Below are 22,189 nucleotides of genomic sequence, written 5' to 3'. Positions count from 1 at the left end.
AAGCCAAATATGTAATAATTAGTTTATTAGTTTAAAGAAACTTAAATGTACTGCTTGTTTCATTCCCAAGACTTTTATATCTGTACTGTTTTTATACTTATTAATTGCATAATTTTCAATTTGTTGTCTAATTTAGAATTTGCATCACTTTTATACTGGTTTTTTTCTTACTTTATTTTCTTTTCTTTAAATAAAAATTTTAATCAAAAAAATTGTGGTAGGGTATGAGCTTTTCATGAGTCACAGCTCACTTCTTCAGATATCTTCAGATATCTGAAGTGAGCTATGACTCACAAAAACTTATACCCTACCACAAATTTTGTTATTCTTACAAGTGTGATTAGACTCTTGCTCTTTTCTACTTCTAAGTCTGACCTCTGATTAGGAAAGGAAATTCCTAGAAAGAACACCAATGCATGTTAAGAATGGCTCTAAAGTAAATGAGTGAGTATAGGAGGAAGAGACATACAGTTTTTAAATTTTGTATTAATTGTATTTATTGGATTGCATGTATTGCATTACTGTATATTTATTGCATATTTATTGTATTATCAGTCTAATGTTTTATATTATAGGCAGTTGTAAGGATTGGTTTGAAGAAGCAGAGCGAAACGGGATGTACTAAGGGCTAGCGCACCCGTTGCCAACTTCCTGGGAGCATTCCTCCCTGCTGCCATCTTCCAAGAGATATTTCTCCCCATTGTTGCTTCTTCTCGATGGGTTTCTGCCTGCAAAGAAAAAACAAAGCTTGAATATAATTGACTGATTTTTGGATGAACTTTGATACTTACTTGATGACCTGTGATATTTAATTAATGACACACATTGGTTTGGATTGAATTGGACATTTATGGCATTAACCTATTTGGAGATAGTGATTGTTTAGGGTACCTTGATATGATATGTGTCCGGTGACGCTGGCCTTTTGTCCACCCCCACCACCAGCCCTGCAGCAGCAGATACCCCCTTTAGGCCCTGCAGCACAGCCTCTGGCAGTACCTCAGTTGCAGGAGCCCCTCCAGGCCTCTCTCACCCTTAGGCCAGTCGCAGCCGACGCCCAGGCACCACTCTGGGGAACAGCCTGCAGCCACTCAGCAGACTCACCTGTCTCCTGCAGTTGCCCAGATGGCTCCACTTCATCCAGGCTCACAGAAGGTTGCCATCAGCACAAGCCAGGCAGGCGCAGGCCCCAAGATGCCAAGGGAGCCACTGGGGAGGGTTCAGAAGCAGCAGGGGCGAGCCAGGCAGAGAGCAGACCAAATGCCCCACCCTAGGTGGGGATGGAGAGGGTGGGGCCAGGAGACTGCAGAGCCCTCTTATCAGGCACATCACCCAACCAGGCACATCACCCAACCTCTTTGCCAGGCTCACCTGAGGCCAACTTTTCTTCTTGCTGCACTTCTTTCAGTCAGCTTTGGGGCCGGATGGGATGGATATACATATAAGATTTCCAAAAGACATTTATATTTGCAATCAGAATTTAATAAGCACTATGTTAAGACTTCTGTAGATAAAGCAGAACCTTAAGGGCAGAGCTCTCCACTGAAGCCAGTGACAGTAAATTCCCATGAGGAACACTGAAGCACTCCTAATCCAGGGTTTATATTTGCACTGACCAGTCTGAGAAGGAAAGAGTCTTGTTGTTTCATGTGTCAAAGCCCTACTGCTTGTCAATGCTGATGTGAACCCCTCTGGGTATGAGGTTTGGAGCAGGGCTTTTTTTTCAGTGGTGGAACTGCGTTCTGGCACCTCTTAAAAATGGTCACATGGCTGGTGGCCCCGCCCCCTGATCTCCAGACAGAGGGGAGTTTAGATTGCCCTACGTGCCATTTGGCGGCACGGAGGGCAATCTAAACTCCTCTCTGTCTGGAGATCAGGGGGCGGTGCCACCGGCCATGTGACCATTTTTGCTGAGGGCAATTTAAACTTTAAAAAACTCCCCCCTTGTTCCAGCTGTCACAAAGTGACATCATTGCGCAGTCCTGAGTTTCACCACTGAGTTCCACCACCTCTTTTCCCAGAAAAAAAGCCCTGGGAGTAACTGTCCCTACACGCCACTTGGCCCATCTATATGCCAAGCAACATTGTCCCTGACAGGCTTGCCGATTTGGCTGTAATTCAAGGAGAGAACAGAAAATCAAAGACATTGACTGAATATAACTGCCCTGGGGCCATGCCATAACTCTACACCTCAATAATAAAGGCAAGAAACTAACTGCCCGCTGGCATCTCACAAAAAATGCTTTTAAGGGCAGACCTTAAAACCACAATCTTCCACCCTTCTATACCCTTCTATCATTTTAAATGTTGTGACATCCAACCTGATGAAGAGCTCTGGTGAGCTCAAAAGCTTGCACAGTGGTTGGTGCCAATTTTGTTGGTCCTAATAAAAGTATTACACAGGTTCTCTTCTTGTTCTTTCAGATCTGGTATGGACCAATATGATGGACAACTTTTTTCCATTCCATGTAACTTGGCAGTCGTCCTGGCAGGAGCTATCCCAGCTGTCGAGTGTGAGCCTGATGGAAAGAGCAGCAATATTGCAAAAGGTGGACAGGATGGGGAGGTGGGATATAAGCAGAAGTCTTTTGGGCCTATACTTTTTGGCTTGACTCAATAAAGAAGCCACATCCTCCAGTTTGCAAGATCTGAGCAAGGCTGTTAATGGTTGGATGTTTGGGAGGTCTTTCCATCACAGGGTTGCTATAGGTCGGAGGTGACTTGATGGCACATAACACAGACACAAGTGTAATGTGGGTTGCTCTGAATGATCCGTGTATTGGTCATCAGACCCCCTAAGATCCCCTGCCCTAGGAGAGGATGGCATCATCAGGAAAAGAAAAATGATGTTTGTGTTGTTGGTCATGTTGTGGGCCATTCACTCTTTCATGACAGGCAGCAGCAGAGTGGAGACAGTTGGGCTTCTACCCTCTAACAAGAGAGAAAGAGAGAGAGCACATGTATACACAGGGGCAGAGAGACAGCAACAAGAATCATATCTCTCTCTGCACCAAATCAGGGTTTTGGGAAACTGTAATGAATCATAGAATCATAGAGTTGGAAGGGGCCATACAGACCATCTAGTCCAACCCCCCTGCCCAGTGCAGGATCAGCCTAAAGCATCTCTGACAAGTATTCATCCAGCCTCTTCTTGAAAACTGCCAGTGAGAGGGAGCTCACCACCTCCCTAGGCAGCTGATTCCACTTTTGAACTACTCTGACCATGAAAAAGTTTTTCCTAATATCCAGCTGGTACCTTTGTGCATGTAATTTAAGCCCATTGCTTCGCGTCCTACCCTCTGCTGCCAACTGAAACAGCTCCTTGCCCTCCTCCAAATGACAGCCTTTCAAATATTTAAAGAGAGCAATCACGTCCCCCCTCAATCTCCTCCTCTTCAAACTAAACATTCCCAAGGCCCTCAGCCTTTCCTCGTAGGGCTCAGTCTCCAGACCCCTGATCATTCTTGTTGTTCTCCTCTGCACCCTCTCAATTTTGTCCACATCCTTTCTGAAGTGAGGCCTCTAGAACTGCACACAATACTCCAGGTGCAGCCTGACCAAGGCAGTATAGAGAGGGGCTATGACCTCCTGCGATTTCGACGCTAGGGCCCCTTTGATACAACCCAAGATTGAATTAGCCTTTTTTGCCACTGCATCACACTGACTGCTCATATTTAGTTTACAGTCCACTCTTACCCCAAGATCCCTTTCACATAGACTACTGCCCAGAAGTGTATCCCCCATCCAGTATTTGTGCTTCCCATTTTTGGGGCCCAGATGTAATACTGTGCACTTGTCTTTGTTGAATTGCATCCTATTCACAGCTGCCCACGTCTCCAGAGTATTCAGGTCTTGTTGAATTTTAATTCTATCTTCTTGGGTGTTTGCTACCCCTCCCAATTTGGTATTATCAGCAAATTTAATGAGCAGCCCTTCCACTCCTTCATCCAGATCATTGATAAAAATATTGAAAAGTACCGGGCCCAAAACTGAGCCCTGCGGCACCCTACTGGACACCTCCCTCCAATCTGATGAAATGCCGTTGACCACCAGTCTTTGAGTGCGGTCCTCCAACCAGTTCCCTATCCACCGAACTGTCCTTTAGTCCAGTCCACAGTCTTCCAGTTTGCCCATCAGAATGTCATGGGGGACCTTATCAGAAGCTTTACTGAAATCCAGATAAATCACATCAACAGAGTTCCCCCGATCCAGTAAGCTGGTCACTCAATCAAAGAAGGAAACCAGGATGGTCTGGCAAGATCTGTTAGGAACAAAACCATGCTGACTTCTCCGGATCACTGAGTGGTCCTTCAGATGCTCACAGACTGATCCCTTTAAAATCTGTTCTAATATCTTCCGAGCAACAGAAGTCAGACTGACTGGCCTGTAGTTTCCCGGGTGATCCTGCTTCCCTTTCTTAAAGATTGGGATAACATTAGCTCTTCTCTAATCTTGTGGCACATCCCCAGTCCTCCAGGAGGCCTTGAAGATGATGGACAGGGGTTCTGCAAGTTCTCTAGAAAGTTCTTTCAGCACTCTTGGGTGCACCCCATCCGGCCCAGGGGATTTGTATTCATCCAGTGCAGCCAGATGCCTCTCCACAACCTCTCTGTCAATGTCAATTAGCCACTCAGGTGTCCTGCCACATTTTCTACTATCTCTAGATGTGCCTGAGTTCTTCAGGGAGAAAACAGAGGCCAAAAAGTCATTAAGCCTGTCTGCTTTTTCTCTGTCCTGCATCAGAGTTTCTCCATCTACTCCCAACACCGGTCCAATTGCCTCTTTTACCTTGTGTTTGCTTCTCACGTATCTGTAGAAGGTTTTCTTATTGTAGCGAGCCCTCCTGGCCAGACCCAGCTCGTACTGAGCTTTGGCCTCTCTGATGGCTGATCTGCAGTACCTAGTAACCCTCATATACTCCTCTTTAGAGGTCTGTCCTCTCCATTTCCTGAACATTTCCTTTTTCTCCCTTAGCTTATTCTGGAGCTCTCTGTACATCCACATTGGTTTCTTGGAGCCCTTACCATGTTTCCGTCTTGTTGGGATAGTGAGGGCTTGAGCTTGCAAAAGCTCATGTTTGAGAAGGGCCCACCCTTCACTCACTCCTTTCCCTTCCAGCACACTCCCCCACGGAATGACTCTCATCAAGCCTCTGAGTTCATCTAAGTTGACCCTATGAAAATCTAACCACGAGTCTGGCTATGAACTTCCTTGGCTCCCCACAGCAACTGGAATTCAAGGAGGACATGGTCACTTCCCCCTAAGGTCCCCACCACCTTCATCTCATCTACCAATTCTTCCCTGTTGGTTAATATCAAGTCTAGTATGGCCAAGCCCCTTGTAGCTTCCTCCACCTTTTGAAAAAGGAAGTTATCGGCCAGGCAGGTCAGGAAATTGCATGATTCATGACGCTTTGCTGAGCCTGTCTCCCAGCACACATCGGGGAAGTTGAAGTCACCCATAATTATAAGGTTCTGATGTCTGGATACTCTACCAATCTGTTCAAAGAGGGCAACATCCGTGTCTTCTCGTTGGTCAGGTGTTCTGTAGCAGACTCCAACAGTAATACCCTTTGTCCTTCCTCCCCTTATTTCTACCCGTATGCTTTCCACTGGGCTGTCGGCTGCCCCATTCTCCATAACTTCTTGACAATCAAACCCTCTCCTCACATACAACGCCACTCCACCTCCTCTTCTACCCTTCCCGTTTTTCTTGAACAACTCATACCCATCCACTAGCACATTCCAGTCATGGGAATCATCCCACCAAGTCTCAGTAATTCCTACTATATCATAGCCCTCTGTTTGCAATAGAAGCTCAAGCTCTTCTTTCTTATTGCCCATACTTTGGGCATTGGTATATAGACACTTGTAGCCTTGTACCTTTGTTTGACCTTTCCTACCCAGGTGGGTCCCCACTGTGTTCACTTCATCAGGGGACCATTGTTGATGGTCCCCTGCCCCTTGCGGCATCAGTTTAAAGCTCTCCTGATGAAGTTCTCCAGGTTCGTTCCAAACGTTTTCTTCCCTGCCCTTGAGAGGTGAAGCCCATCATGTGCTAGAAGGCCTTCTCTAAGAAAACCTATCTCATGGTCCCAGAACCCAAAGCGCTCCTGCCGGCACCACCAACTCAGCCAACGATTCACCTCAAGTATGGTCCGCTTCCGGCGTGCTCCTCTTCCTGTGACTGGAAGGATAGAAGAGAATACCACCTGAGCCCCCAATGTCTTCAACTGCCTTCCAAGGGCTTCATAATCCTCTTTAATTCTTGCAACAGTATTCGCAGCCGTGTCGTTTGTTCCCACATGAATCAGCACAAACGGGTACTTATCAGCAGGCTTAATGAGTTTTGGCAGCCGGTTGGTAATATCCTGAATTCTGGCCCCTGGCAAGCAACACATCTCTCGGAATAGGGGATCTGGCCCAGAGTCCCCGACAACTACCACCTTCCTTTTTTTCCACTTCCATGTGGCCCCATGTCTTCTGCACACCCTCTTCCAGATCTTTGCGGTTCTCCTTCCACTCTTATCTCCGTCACCATCTCTAGCACTTCAAAACGATTCTTGAGCTCAAGTGGACCAGAGCATCCACTTGAACATAATGGAACATTTAAGAATCTACAGAAATCTGTGGTCTCCATCCCGTGTATTCTGATTTTCTGTTGTTTGGGATGGGCTTAGCTTTTTTAAAAAATGTTTATGCTGTATAAATTAATCGAGCAGCATCCGTGCTGATTTGGAACCATCCTTCTAACCTCTCTCCCCTCCCCACATTCCACTTATTCCATTCAATTGTTCCTGAGAGATGACTTTATACAGAATGCAACCAGGTCCTTTGAGTAGCTGCCATCCTACTGAGCTCATCAAGCACATAAATATTTAAAGCAAAAGCCATCAAAAACTCAATTACTTCGAAGGGTGGAAGACAATTTTTTTCTATGCATAGGATTCACTAGCTAAAACTTACGAGATGTAACTTCTTTCCATGGAGATTTATGGGGCGGGTGGGACTCTGCCTCACAACTAAGCTCTTCTAGAGTGGCAGGGGGAACAAAGGAATCCACCTTTGAGACAGATGGAGGGGCATTCCTAGGGACAAGCTAGAAGTGACAAATTACACTTGAATGGCAAGTCAACAGACAGTGGGCCAAGCTACACATGACAAATGACACTTGAACAGCAAGTGTATTTCTCCCTGTTCACTTGCCCTCCACTCAGTCCACTTGCTGTTCAAGTGTCATTCGTCATGTGTAGCTTGGCCCTCACATGTATTCCTCCCTGTTCACTTGAGCTTCACTTGCACTCCACTCATGGAGCAAGTGGAGCGTAAGTGAACAGGGAGGAATACACATGAGTGTGTTCACTTGCCATTCAAGTGTAATTCGTTACTTTTAGCCAGGGCCAGATCTAGGGTTCCCGGTGCCTGGGATAACCCAAGTCCAGCCGTGTGTGCACAGAGTGCGCGCACGCTCCCGGCACTGCATGATGATGTCAATTTGTGATGTCATCATGCAGGGTGGCCATGCTGCCAGCAGAGTGGCGGCAGCACTGGTGGCTGGGAGGCTGCCCACGCCAATCACCTGCCCCACTGAGGGGGCAGCCAGCTTGCTGGCCAGACAGGGAGCCTCCTGGACAGGGAGTGCACGGCAAGCTGGCCACCCCCTCAGCTGGGCAGGCGAATGGCACGGAGGGCTGGGAGGCCACCCGCGCCATTCACCTGCCCTGCAGGGCATGGCAAGCCATCTGCCACCTCAGTGGGGCAGGTGAGTTGCGGGGGCAGCCTCCCAGCCCTCCGTGCCATTAGCCTGCCTGGCTGAGGGGGTGGCCCACTTGCCGCGCACACTCCCTGTCCTGCTGGGCAGGCAAATGGCGAGGGTGGCCACTCAGCAACATGTGCTGCCACTGGCGTGCTCCTGGCGGCTGGGGTGGTGCCAGGGGCAGACTACCCCCTGCTCCCCCTCGATCCAGCCCTGCTTCTAGCTTGGCCCTCTGTTGTAGGGTGATCGAGTGGAGTGCAAATGGAGTGCAAGTGAACAGGGAGGAATACACGTGAGTCTGTTCACTTGCCATTCAAGTGTAATGCGTCACTTCTAGCTTGGCCCCTAGATGCTCTTGTTACCACTTTGCCATGTTTGGGTCTCTCTTCTTGGCCACAAACCCACAGCCCAGACACAAAGCAGGCCTTCTTTTTGCAGCCTAGAGGGACACACTAATTATTTATATCTTTGGCTTTATAGACCACCACCATGGCCACGTCCCGAACCAAGCTGTGAAAACACCTTTGATTCCCATTAAAAATTACATCTTCCACTGTCTAAACATGAGTTTAATAAGCTTCTGCCTGTCCATTTTTTACTACTGTCAGTTTGGCTGCCTTAAATCTATTGCCTGATGCTTTTTAGAAGCAGCGCTCTGGGGCAACTTCAGGAATGAAACATTGCCTCTGCTATCTCTGGATCTTGGACTTTATTAATTCCAAAAGCAGAGTTTTTCTAAGAACTGTAATAAAAGATATTTACAGCAAGGTTTTCTGCTCCAGGTTTTAGTTTCTTCAACACAACAGTTCTGGCACAGATAGATATAAGGAAAGTAGGCCATAAAATACCTTCCTTCATACAGTGAACACATTTGTCATTGTTAGAAGGAAGTCTGAGCAAGGGGGTCTCTGCCTCATTTTCAGAGAAAGGAAAAGGAACTGTGCATCAGAGAAATAGTAACCAAGGCACTAATTCAGGCATTCATGTAACTTCAAAGCTCCTTGTTCTTCACCCTCGCCTTGGCTAGGGTTGCTGAACAGCCTGTGCTTTATACATCCAACCAACCAGTAAAATTTGCTTTGTCACATAACTGGTTCCAAAATGGCACACTCCACTAGGCTCTCCATTTGTCTACCCACAGTGGATAAACCCCCTCTCTTACCCCCTTTCCTCAGCCCTTGAGAAATTGAGAAGCAGGAACGGGGTGGGGGGGGAGGTTGGAAATGGCCTCCATAGTAATGCTCAAGGAACTTCACCTTGTCTCTGTTGTCTTTATCATACAGATCAGAATAAATTCCTAGAGCATTACACAGAAATAATGTCATGTCTGCAGCAACCCCCTCTCCTCCCCAGAAACTAGCCTCAAAATCTCCCACCATTTGCCAAGTCAGTGCTGACAACTCTAGGCTCCACCCAAACTGTTTGATGTTCAGCAGACCAGGGGAGTCAAATGGAATGGCCATTTAAAGAGCCAAGCCTCAACCGCTCTTTAAATGGGGAAATGGCCAAGTCCCACCCATAGTTTAAAGGGCCATTTCCCCGCCATTTAAACAAAATGGGTGGGAAATGGCCATTTAAACTGTGGGTGGGGCTTGGCTGGCCGGTCGGGAACTCCTGGCTGGCAGCCAAGCCCTGCTGTTTAAATGATCAGCTGCTTGTCGGGGATCTCCAAACCAAACGGACCAAATGAACCAGTAGACCAGTTCGTGGAAGTTCGTGCAAATGAGCTTCCACGAACCACTGGTTTGCGAACCACAAACCGGGCTGGTTCGTGGGGGTTTTTTTGTTTGTATTCCAGTTCGTGCCTATCTCTAATGTGGATCATAAACTCTAATGGCACAAATTAATACACAACATTATAGTATTATTACAGTATGATCCAAGAAACAAGGTAAGGTCTTCTGTTTTTGTGCTGTTTGGGGCAGAATTTTCTCTTAATTGCCCTGCATTATGTTTGCGCAACAACATAATGTTGGAATTGTAAGAACGAAAGGAATTAGACTGTATTAATAGGCAAATAGAGTGGGCGATAAAACCACAGCTCAAAATGTGATTAAAAAAAAATTAGGAAGCAGGTATCATTTTGTAAGATTTCATAAATTATTGGTTTAGTATTATGATGAACGTTGCAGTGTAATACTTCCATGCAATATTTTTTTTAAAATCTGAGGATCTTCTTTTGTTGTGTGTTTGATCTCTTGATCCCAACTTCCTTCACCACTCTTTGATACTGGTATGCCCAGCTGTTACACCAAAAGTACCCTGACCCATATTGATAAGATCCAGAAGGGTTAGCCGTGTTAGTCTATAGTTGCAAAGCAGTAAAGAGTCAAGTAGCACCTTTTAAGACTAACCAACTTTATTGTAGCATAAGCTTTCGAGAACCACAGCTCTCTTCATCAGCTGCAACTTTATTGTAGCATAAGCTTTCGAAAACCACAGCTCTCTTTGTCAGCTGCAACTTTATTGTAGCATAACCTTTCAAGAACCACAGCTCTCTTTTTCAGATGCATCTGATGATGAATCTGACAAAGAGAGCTGTGGTTCTCAAAAGCTTATGCTACAATAAAGTTGGGTAGTCTTAAAAGGTCCTACTGGACTCTACCATATTGATGAACATTGAGAAGATGCTCTTGTTGAAATCAAAAAGATGGAGCTTCTTTTTCATATTGAAGAACAACAAGACTCCCTCCCCTCACCTGGGCAGCCCATGTATGCCAGTGGTGGATAAGGCCCGTGCCAAAGTCTACAGGCATCTGGCACTGCCGCTGTGCTTCATCCCGCTGAGGAGCAATAATTTGACACCTCAGAACCAGCAGGACCTGAAACCCTGACAACTGCGGCCTTGTTCTACATCCCCTAAGCCATTCAAACACATTACAAAAAAACCACAGTCAGCAACATCCATAGTAGATTTTCCCCCCACCTTAGCAATTCTCTCACTACTCTGATGTGGGCTCAGAGATATACTCTGTGGTATCACTGTTAAGTTTTTCATTTATTTTTCCACGCTTACCTTCATAGAATGAAACACTCCCTGTTAGACGCCAGTCCAAATTATTCAAGAATACTTTTGACAGCTGCCAAGTAATTTAGAACGATACCTTCTTAACACCTTCTCAAAACAGACTTGACAACCCAGAGGAGAAAAGCTCTCCCTCTCTCTCACACCCATATTTAACTATTATATAGAAATGTTGATCCTCACCAAGAGTATTTCATTTCACCAGAACGCCAGGATTTTTTCTTCTTCAAGAGGGACTCCGTATGACTTCAGTTTAGAATGTACAACCTCGCTCACAAAGAGTCTCAGTCTATTTCAGCTTCTGCCTTGGCTCCGAAACTCCAGCCTCTGGGCTAATAGGGCATTCAGTGCTATCAGGTGATGAAGCGTTTCCCCCCCCCCCCCCATTTCCAGTGGGGAAGGCGTAGACACAATAGTCGGTGGAGTTTCAAGTTATAAAATGCATTCTTATTTATTTATTTATTTATCTATTTATTTATTTATTATTTACTAGTTTGATGCCCGTGCATCGCTACAGTATTTAACTACTTTAAATCCAGTTATAATACTTATGGGTATATAACATTTTTTGGTTTGTGGGGAGTTTTTTTGAGTTGGTTTTGTAGTATAATAGCATAGTACCTGAGCGTCACAAAGGTGTTTGAATAAAGCGAAGCGTGTTGATGCCGAAAACTGATGAAGTGAATTTAGAAATGTAACATTTATCAAAGAGATTTTAAAAGGAAAAGATTGTAGTGTGAGAAATAAAGTGAAAAATACATACAACCTTTTTTTTCCTACTGAAGGACCTCTTTGTAGACCTCATGGGTGGTTCCCCCCTCGGGAGCTAGGATCACCAGGCTGCTGGGTGAGCTCACTCTGGAGCAGGCCACGTAGAACTGCCCATGTGAGAAGCAGTCCTCCCTCAAGTCAATTCCTGCCACCTTCAGTGTCTGCCCCTGGGACTTGTTGATCATCATAGCAAAGCAGACCTTGAGGGGGAACTGCAGTCTCTTGAACTCAAAGAAGTTATTTGATGGTATGAATGGTATGAACACCAACTCCCCCTCAAGCACTGCCAGTGAACAATGTTGCCTCAATGATGTTCCTGTGGAGGCTTTCACTCATAGTCTGGTGCCATTGCAGAGTTTGGATGGGCTGAGGTTCTGGAGCAGCATCACTGGAGCCCCCAGTTTGAAGAGAAGCTTGTGGGCTGGGAAGCCAGGAGGGTTGAGCATACTGAGGAAATCCACAGGACAGTGGATCACATCATCCATTTGCACCACTGAGTCCACAGATCTGTACTCCATTCTGAGTGAGTTAAGTTGCGTTCCATTAATGATGGCAGCCTTGTCGATCTGGGGAGTCAGAATGGCATGCTTGCACAGCCAGTCCATGGACTTCTCTATGATAGTGATTATATCAGGGTATATCATGGCTGTTAGGTCTGCTAGGATTGTCATTATGGTGCCCAGGCCTGCAGGGATGGTCACCTATCCTTTAAACTCAGGACATGCTCCATCCACTATGGTTAGTAGGAGTTCAGAGAATTCCCCAGAGGACACCTTGCCTCTCAAGTGAACCATCATGTTCTTTCTTAGTGAGTTTCCTGATGAGGGGCCACAGATATGTCACCTTGACACACACAGTAACCTCATCAGCTTGAGTTCCCCTTGGGACTTCTGGCAGAGTCTGCCAGAAGTCTCCAGCCAGCAGCACTGTGACTCCCCCATCACTCTCTCATTGCCCCTGACATTTTTTAGGGTTATGCTTGTCAGGGCTTGCAGTGGCCACCACTGGGCAGGGCACCGGTCTGACTAGCCCTGATGTCAAAGGGGTGCCAGGGATGCTGCAGGACCCTGCTCTGCAGAAGGAGGGGCGGTATATCTCACCCAGACTCCCTCTTAGTCCACTTGCTGGCCTGCTCAACCTGTGCCACTCACCCCCTTTGATCTCCACGATCTCCTCCTTCATCAACACTCTGCCTTGCCTCTGCTCCAACTACACTCCATTGCTCCTACTCAACCCACCTTGCCCTGTGGGTGTGTTTCCCTTTTATCCCTTCAGCCTAGCCATGCTCCACCCACCAACCATGCCCTCCTGCTGCCTTCCACCCATGGCCCTAGCTGGCTTAGACAGCTGCACCTGTGCTTGTTTGGCTGGAAGCACTGGGCTGGTCCACCTGTGCCTTGTTGGCTGGCTGTCCAGCCTCCCTGGCTGAGTTGACAGCTGAAGGCAGGCACAGCTGAGCCTCACTGGCTGGCTGTCCATCTCCTCCCACAGAATGCCTAGGCAGCTCCACCTGGAGCTGCTTAGCTCCTAGCATTCCCTGGGCTAGGTTACTGCTTTCCAGCTGAGCTGCAGGCTGGGGCATGGCTCTGAGCTGCTGAGGCTGCTTCTCTTCCATGGCTGGTAAGGCTTCAGCTTGGCCTGCTGCTGGCTGCCTGTGCCCACTGTCTTGGCCCTCTCCATCCGCTGTAGCCCCCTCTGGGTCAGTCTCCTTACCTGGCCCCCTGGACTCCCACTGGAGAGTGGGGCTGGCTAGCCTCCACCTGCCTCTTCTAACCCTCTGAGGCTTGGGTGTCTCTTCCCTTCCCCCTGTGGCTGGCTGGGGCTTGGGTGTCTCTTCCCTTCCCTCTGTGGCCGGCTGGATCTGGGTCTGGCTGTCTGCTGAGGCAACTGGGCTGCTGTCTCCCAGGGGTCTCCTGTCCTCTTCTTCAGGTAAGTCCGGGGGCTGGGCTGTAGACCCTGGACAATGCTCAGGGCCTCAAAACACCCCTTAAGCCCCATTGTGCTCTCATTCCAAACAATGAGCTTACAGTTCCACATCACTTGGGCCATGTTGCTTTGTTTTGAGATGCTGAACAGGGATGTTTCTGCATGGATGAGGTTAAGAGGCAGCTTGAAGATAGTGAAGGATTATATGCCATGCCTGAGTGAGCCTTGACCTTCCATGGAAGTGAGCGCTTCTCATCTTCCAGGATTGCTTTGCTCATAGAAAGACTCTACTGCTCTGTGCACCTCTGTGTATCCCTATGGGAAAACACATTTTACCCCTTTTTACCCCCTTAGGGGGTGAATTTCTTAAAATCCCTTCTTAGTGAGCCTCTACACAAAAGGAACGTCCTGCCCAAATTTCATGTTTCTAGGTCCAGCGGTTTGGGCTGGGTGTTGATGAGTCAGTCAGGACACTTGTTTTTATATATATAGATTTATGTCATTTATAGTCTGCCTTCCTCACCGAGACACAAGGCGGATTACACATTATGAGACCAGTACAGTCAATTTCAAGGAACATTTCCATAAACAAAGTAATAGGGTAAATAAACACAAGTTTACAAAGACATAGCATTAGTAAGAATCCAACATAGAGTTGATGAAATGCTGAAACAGAACATAATCAATTCTAGGACTGACATTAGACAACATGAAGCATGGGAAGTATATAGGCATACATATTTAAAGCAACAGATAACATGTAACATAGTGGTGAAGTCTATGGTCCCTAACTCATTAGCAAAGCATCTGAGACCCGCCTCCCTACAATACCACCCTCCTATCTGAGTAAAAAGCCTTTTTGAATAATTCAGTTATGCATTGTTTGTGGAAAGCCAAGAGAGTGGGGGCTCTCATGACCTCCTCAGGCAGGCTGTTCCACAGGGTAGGAGCCACCACAGTGAAAGCCCGTGTGTGGGCTGCTGTTGATTTCAACCATGTGCAGGCTGGCACCTGCAGGAGACCCTGTTCAGATGAGTGAAGCTGCCGTGGAGGGACATAGGGAGGGAGGCGGTCCTGTAGGTATGCTGGACCAAGGCCATGAAGTGCTTTGTATGAGTTAACCAATACCTTGAACTGAGCATGGTAACTGATAGATAGCCAATGGGGTGACTGCAGGATGGGGGTGATGTTCATGCTCCTGCTCACTCCTGCTAACAGTCGAGCTGCAGCATTTTGCACCAATTGGAGCCTCCTAGTTAACTTAGGTGGGAGACCAATTTATATTTTTAATGGCTACTGCTGATGAATTGTGTAGTGTGTTTTAATTTGTTTTGATCCGCCCTGAGCCCACTTGGTTGGGGAGGGCGGACTATAAATTTAAGTAAGTAAATAAATAAATTAGTCAATTTTTGATGTTACCATTAGCAATAAAGCACCTCAAGTCACTATACATTGTATGCAAAATAAAAATAAAAAGGGCTCTGCCTGCAACCTAAAGTTAAATACATTAGGAAGGAAAGGAAATGAGAATAGAAGGGAAAGAAGCTCATTAACAGTTCAATCTTGAGGAGGAGTATGAATATAATAACCAGGGAAGAGTGTTAGATGTTGAGTGGAAGGGTATTCTGGTGGAAGGGAGTGACCAACGAAAATGAATTCATGTAGGGAATTGAGAGGCCAATCTTACAGAGTGAAGATTTAGAGGAGTGAATGTGGAGAAAGAAGAAAAGATAGATGTAATGGAACAGAAAGCAGTCATTCTCACTCATGAGGAAGGGAGAACCATAGCTGGGGAGTGCAACTGGGAAACCTGCAGCTTCATGGCAGATAAAGTCACCATTGCCCAACCAAGAATTTCAGCATGGGCTTTGATATGATATGAAACTGCTGAACAAAACGCAGTGACATATTTGATGGCATTTCCCAGACCTGGACAAAGATCTGGGATTCCTTTCATTGCAAGTGTTAATCAGCTTAGCAAAACTAGGATTATCACCAAGTACTGCTGTTGTGAATGGTCTCTATATTCTTCCTGATTACACTTGAACTTCAGATAATTACGTCACATACGTCTTGCATTTTATAGCTCTCTTGACTCTGCTGATTACAACTTCTTTCTTTATAAACTATACCATACGCTTCATTTATACCCTACCTTTCTCCTCAATGGGGATCCAAAGCAGCTTACATGGTACTTTTCTCCTACATTTTTTCTTCACCACAGCCCTGTGAGGTAGACAAGGTTGAGGGTATATGACTGGCCCAAGATCACCCAGCAAGCTTCCATGGGAATTCAGACCTGAGTCTCTCAGATCCTGGTCTGACAACTACTACACCATACACCATACACACAAGCCTATTATAGAATCAAAATAAGTCATGACTCTAGTTCCTTATTGCCTCATGTTGCTTAAGAAATGCCAGTTCACACAGCTAAAGCATGCCCTTCATCCAAGGGAACTGAAGGCCAAGGCCTTTCAATCCAAAAAACATTTATCCTTCAAAAATCTTGGATTTGTGCTTCTCCATAGATTTGCAAAGTAGCTCTTGCTCTGATAATTGGAACAGAAAGTAGACTTTGAGCCAAGAGCCACAGTTAGGTTGATGCCAAACCTTTCAAGGAATGTGTGTTTCTCTTGTGTTTTCTGGCATCCAAGGACAATTCAATGTTGAGGAATAAAATTGTCACCATTTGGGAACAGCAGACAAAGCCAGCTCCAACATACCTGGTGCTTCCTTGTAAGCAATCATCACTGACTGCTTGTAAAGCAAGGCATACCCTCAGCTAGAAAATGAGATTCTTTTGCTAGAAAATTAGCCATCTAATCTTTGAGACCTTTATGTGTTATGCTTCAGGCAACCAAAAAGACGATTGTATACGTGGAAATCACCAGATGATCAATACAGGAACCAAATAGATTACATAATCGGAAGCAGTAGATGGAGAAGCTCTATTCTCTCAGCTAAAACAAGACCAGGAGCTGATTGCGATACAGATCATGAGTTGTTAACATCAATATTCTAATTTTTATTCTAAAGTTGAAGAGAAACACTAAAAGAATCATAGTGCCAAAATACAATCTAAATAATATTCCTGAAGAATTTAAAGACCAGGTAAGGAACAGATTTGCAATACTAAGTTTAATTGATTGTGAGCCAGAAGAATTATGGGCTGAAACTATCAGGAAGAATGTGCAAAGACTATCCCTGTAGCCAAAAGAAAGGAGAAGCCTAAATGGATGTCTGAGGAAACTCTTAAAATTGCTAAAGATAGACGAGAAGCAAAAACAAAAGGCAACAGAAATAGGATCAAAACTCTAAATGCAGCTTTTCAGTGACTTGCATGCAGAGACAAAGAAATCTATTATAATAACCAGTGCAAAGAAATAGAAGAGAACAACAAAAAAAGGAAGAACAAGAGATTTGTTCCAAAAGATCCAAGAAATCAAAGGGAAATTCAAGCCATGGCTTGGGATGCTAAAAGATCAACATGGAAATACAGTATCTGATCAAGACAAAATAAAGGAAAGATGGAAACAATATGCTGAGGAACTATACAAAAGAGATGGAAGAATGACCGATACTTTTGACGAAGAATCTTTTGATGAAGAACCAGAAATCCTAGAAAGTGAGGTAAAAGCTGCACTCAAAGCAATTGAGAGAAACAAAGCACCTGGAGTAGATGGAATACCAATAGAGCTATTTCAAGCCACAGAAATGGAGTCCATCAAAATCTTAACAAGAATATGTCAACAAATATGGAAAACAAAACAATGGCCCACCGACTGGAAATGCTCAGTCTACATTCCAATCCTCAAAAAAGGGGACGCCAAGGAGTGCAGTAACTATCGAACAATTGCGTTAATTTCCCATGCAAGCAAAGTGATGCTCAAAATTATACAGCAAATACTCTTACCATATATGGAATGAGAAATGCCAAGCTGGATTCAGAAAAGAAAGAGGCACCAGAGATCACATTGCAAATTTACGATGGCTAATGGAACATACCAGGGAATTTCAGAAGAAAATCAGCCTGTGTTTTATAGATTACAGCAAAGCTGTCATGAAAAGCTATGGAGAGTCTTAAAAGAAATGGGAGTTCCACAACATCTGATTGTTTTGATGCGCAACCTGTACTCTGGACAAAAGGCTACTGTCAGGACAGAATATGGGGAAACAGAATGGTTTCCAATTGGCAAGGGTGTCAGACAAGGATGCATATTATCTCCCTACCTGTTCAACCTCTATGCAGAGTATATCATAAGGAAAGATGGATTAGATCTAGAAGAAGGTGGAGTGAAAATTGGTGGGAGGAACATTAACAATTTGAGATCTGCAGATGACACCACATTACTAGCAGAAAATAGTGAGGACTTGAAACAACTACTGATGAAGGTTAAAGGGGAAAGCGTCAAAGCAGGATTACAACTGAACATCAAGAAGACATAAGTAATGACTACCGAGGAACTACACAATTTTAAAGTTGACAAAGAGGAAATTGAAGTTGTTCAAGATTTTCTATTCCTTGTCTCAATCATCAACCAACAGGGAGACTGCAATGAAGAAATCAGAAGAAGATTGAGACTTGGAAGAGCATCTGTGAGGGAGCTAGATAAGATCCTTAAAGATGTGTCTCTGGGAACCAAGATCAAGATAATCCAAACTATGGTATTCCCCATTGCCATGTATGGATGTGAAAGAAAGGCGGGAAAAATGATTCATTTGAAATGTGGTGTTGGAGGAGAGTTTTGCAGATACCATGGACAGCCAAAAAGACAAATAAGTGGGTACTAGATCAAATCAAGCCGGAATTCTCCTTAGAAGCTAAAATGACAAGACTAAAACTATCGTACTTTGGTCACATCATAAGAAGACGAGATTCTCTGGGAAAGTCAATAATGCTGGGAAAAGTGGAAGGCAGCAGGAAACGAGGAAGACCTAAAACGAGGTGGCTTGACTCAATAAAAGAAGCCACACCCTCCAGTTTGCAGGATCTGAGTAGGTCTGTTAGAGACAGAACATTTTGGAGGTCTTTCATTCATAGGGTCGCCATAGGTCGGAAATGACTTGATGGCACATAACACACACACACATGTTACGTGACATACACTGTTCAGTTCTGCTAATAAAGGCAGTATATCAAATGCTTTAATAGATTGCGGCTGTTTAGCTCAGAATTAATAAGACAGCTATTACAGAGCTTTTGTTCCTAACCTATCTGAAGGAATTCTCACTTCAAGAATTTAATTCCTTGGCCACTCACTCCAACTTTTCTTTCTGCTATTCCAATTTATCATCTGCAGTTCCAGAGGTTGGGACTTGGATCTGTATAAGAGAAACGTATTCTTACCGTTCCTGCCTAGCTGGCAATCAGAGCTACAACAACATCAGCAAAACCACAAAAGACTGCTGTCAACAAACAGCAAGCAGAATAGGACCGTTGATGGTCAATGTGCTTGATTTCTGAATATTTACTTCCAAGGGTCAAAGTGCATTCTCATGAAGTTGAACACATGAAGCTACTTTATATTGAAGCAGACCCTTGGTCCATCAAGGTGAACATTGTCTACTCTGACGGGCAGCAGCTCTCCAGGGTCTCAGGCAGAGGTCTTTCACATCACCTGCTACCTGATCCTTTCTAAGCAGATGTTCTACTACTGCACCACAACCCTTTCATAAGTCATTAGGAAATTTCAGGTGTTAAAATGACAAGATAGTACTTAGCTGATGTGACATTAGTGGAGGTAATGGAAGGTATCAACTCTCTTTGGCTCACTACTGAAAGCAAATGGATTATTTAACATGAACACTTGGGAAACTTAGCATTTGAGATCATCTTGAGGAATACAGAAATACCGGTGTATTTCTAGAGCTGTAATAAACTTTGGAAAATGCTCTGGAAAATAATGTGTACCATTCTGGTAGCTGTACCTCAAAAAGATTTTGCAGAACTGGAAAAAGTACAGAAGAGAGCAACAAGATAGATGGTGCACCTTTCCTGTGATAAAAGGCTGAAGATTTCTTTTAAAAGATGATCTAAAAAACCATGAATAAAAATTATCTCCTGTTAACCTCTCTAGTAAAGCCTGTCTCTTAGACATTCTTAAACTCCAAAAATAATTCTCTGGGGAAAAAACCCTTTTATTTTCTGACTGTATATGGGATTTGTAAGTTTAAAAAGAAGGCTTCTCTGCACCTTGGAGCCTGGGAAGGGCTGTTAGACCACTCAGCCAGTTCCTTTGTTAGTTTGCATGCCAGAGCAATCAAGGGCAATCAAAGCTCTTTTGCTCTTTCATTGGGCTAGTTGCAGTTTGCAATTTAAAACTCTTGATTTTTTAAAGTCAGATATGGTCCACATAGCCCTACTAGAAATAGGTATATTTTGTTTGGTAGTAGAATTATCCGGTCAGGAGCATTTCCCCAAACATGCAGTAATTAATCTTCAGGCAATTAAATTGTTACAAGCCTGTTTTCATTGTCAGTCTTCTGTGCAGTCCCACATGGGAGTTTAGCAAGCCACTTACGCTAAGAGGAGGGGTGATGCTCTTCGTGGGAACAGAGATTGAATAACTGCTTGATAGTTGCTTCCCTCCTATCCTTGACATCCAAGGCATAGTGCTTGATAAAGCTATCTGCAGATGGCCACGTTGCTGCTTTAGAGCAGTCCTGTATGGGACTCGTCTGATGAAAGCTGTGGATGACACCAGGACCTAGAATGGGCATGAATCTCCAATGGGCGTGGTAAGTTGACCTATTTATAACAGAATTTAATCTACCCTTGATGTTGTGGCTAAACCAAAAGTGGAGTGCCTCAGGGGCCTGTCCTGGGTCCTGCATTGTTCAACATCTATAAATCACCAGGTTGAAGGAACAGAGGGGCTGCTCATTAAATCTGCAGATGGTACTAAACTGAGATGGTTTGAGAATATGCCTTTGTCCTTTTCGTAGGGCCTGTGTAACAAATAAACAATTATACCTTTTGACCTAAAGGAGGCAGTGCAGTCTAGATAAAATAGCACTGTTCTGTGCACATCTAGTGTACAGAGAGCTTTTTCTGCTTCTAAGGTGGGAGATGGGAAGAAAACAGACAATACTATTTCCTGGGAAGTGTGAAATTTAGATATTACTTTGGGAAGGAATTGGAAGCTAGGTGTAGGAACCACCTTCTCTGGGTGTGACTTAAGAAAGGCTAGATCTATTCTTAATGCAGCTAATTCACTCATGCGCCTAGTCAATGTGATAGTCACTAAAAATACCACTTTAATAGTATCATTGGGCAAGTTGCCGAAGGGACAATGCCAGGGGCAGTGACCATTGTGGTGTTATCGGTTTCACTGGTGGGAATATATTGCAGAGACCCCTGAGGAATAGCTTTTACGTATTGGTAAAATGTAGTTTGGATCCTACTACTGTTAAGTGAATTTGTAACTGGTTGACCCATCACACCCAAAGAGTGCTTGGAAATGGTTCCTCATCCTCTGGGAGAGGAGTGACAAGTGGAGTGCCTCAGGGACTTGTCCTGGGCCCTATGTTGTTCAACATCTGTATACATGACCCCGATGAAGGAATAGAGGGGCTGCTCCTTAAATCTGCAGATGGCACTAATTTGGGAGGGGTTGCAAATACAGTAGAAGAGAGAATCAAGATTCAGGATGACCTTGAGAAGCTGGAAAACTGGGCTAAAACTGGCAGATGTGCCCTGCTTATCTGCCATGTGTGCCTATTATATTCTATATTGTATTCTGGACATCTGAGAATGTATAAAGAAATATCCGGGTAGCTGTCTAACTGTGTAGCTGTGAATCGCTTATCTTGCAGGTGGCTACTTACACTTTCTTGACTGGCATGGGAAAGTGTCCTTGAAGTGCCGGCCGGAGCCGTATCTCCCTGAGACATGAAATGAGCTCATCCTTGTCTTCCCCTCCCCACCTCCTCCTACCTCCTAGGCCCTGCGCGCCTAAATTCTAACGGTCCTTATCCCAGGGCGGGAACCTTGCCCTATAACTAACATTGCTTCCCCCCTTTTCGTCACTCCTGCCAATGCTGTTGTCTGAGTGCACTGATACTGATGGATCTCTAATAAAGAAACTTTAACTGGACTCTTCAAGTGTCTGCAGTGAAGTAACTGGGGATCCAACTGGCAGAGCCTGACAAAAAGTAATAAAATGTCTACAGAGATGCATGTAAAATTCTGCATTTAAATAGGAAAAATCAAAGGCATAATTACAGCATGAGGAAACCTGTCTTGGTGGTAGTACATGTGAAAATGGATCTAGGGGTCTTAGTAGACCATACACTAAATATGAGTCAGCAGCATGATGGCAGTAACTAAAAAGACAAATGCAATTTTAGGCTGTATCAACAGGAGTTGTCCAGATCACGCAAAGTATGGTATCGCTTTACTGTGCTCTGGTTAGACCTCACTTGGAATCCTGTGTTCAGTTCTGGGCACCATAGTTTAAGAAGGATGTTGACCAGCTGGAACATGTCCAAAGGAGGGCAACAAAGAGGGTGAGGTGTCTGGAGATGAAACCAACTACCATGGTCATACATTTAGTAAATACCCTTGAAGTTGTAGCTAAACCAAAAGGTAACACCTGATGTTGGGAACTTTGTCCTCCAAACTGGAATCTCAGATACTTCCTGTGAGATTGATTAATCAAAATTTGGAAGTAAGCATTCTTCAAATCAAATACTGCAAACCGTGACGTA

At 44.8% G+C, this 22,189-nt stretch overlaps 1 long non-coding RNA gene across 1 annotated transcript; it reads right to left on the bottom strand.

Moving 5' to 3' along the window:
* Window positions 1-553: 553 nt before the first annotated feature.
* Window positions 554-20,109, bottom strand: LOC129343824 (uncharacterized). The gene is made up of 3 exons (XR_008598346.1): window positions 20,002-20,109; window positions 15,633-15,703; window positions 554-728 (listed from the first exon to the last, which is right to left on the bottom strand). It is a non-coding gene; the product is annotated as an uncharacterized LOC129343824 (long non-coding RNA).
* Window positions 20,110-22,189: the final 2,080 nt, after the last annotated feature.

The sequence above is a fragment of the Eublepharis macularius genome, chromosome 16, assembly GCF_028583425.1.
Source record: "Eublepharis macularius isolate TG4126 chromosome 16, MPM_Emac_v1.0, whole genome shotgun sequence".
NCBI lineage: Eukaryota > Metazoa > Chordata > Lepidosauria > Squamata > Eublepharidae > Eublepharis > Eublepharis macularius.
The sequence above is the reverse complement of the archived record's forward strand: the minus strand, read 5'-3'. Positions and strand labels throughout refer to the sequence as shown.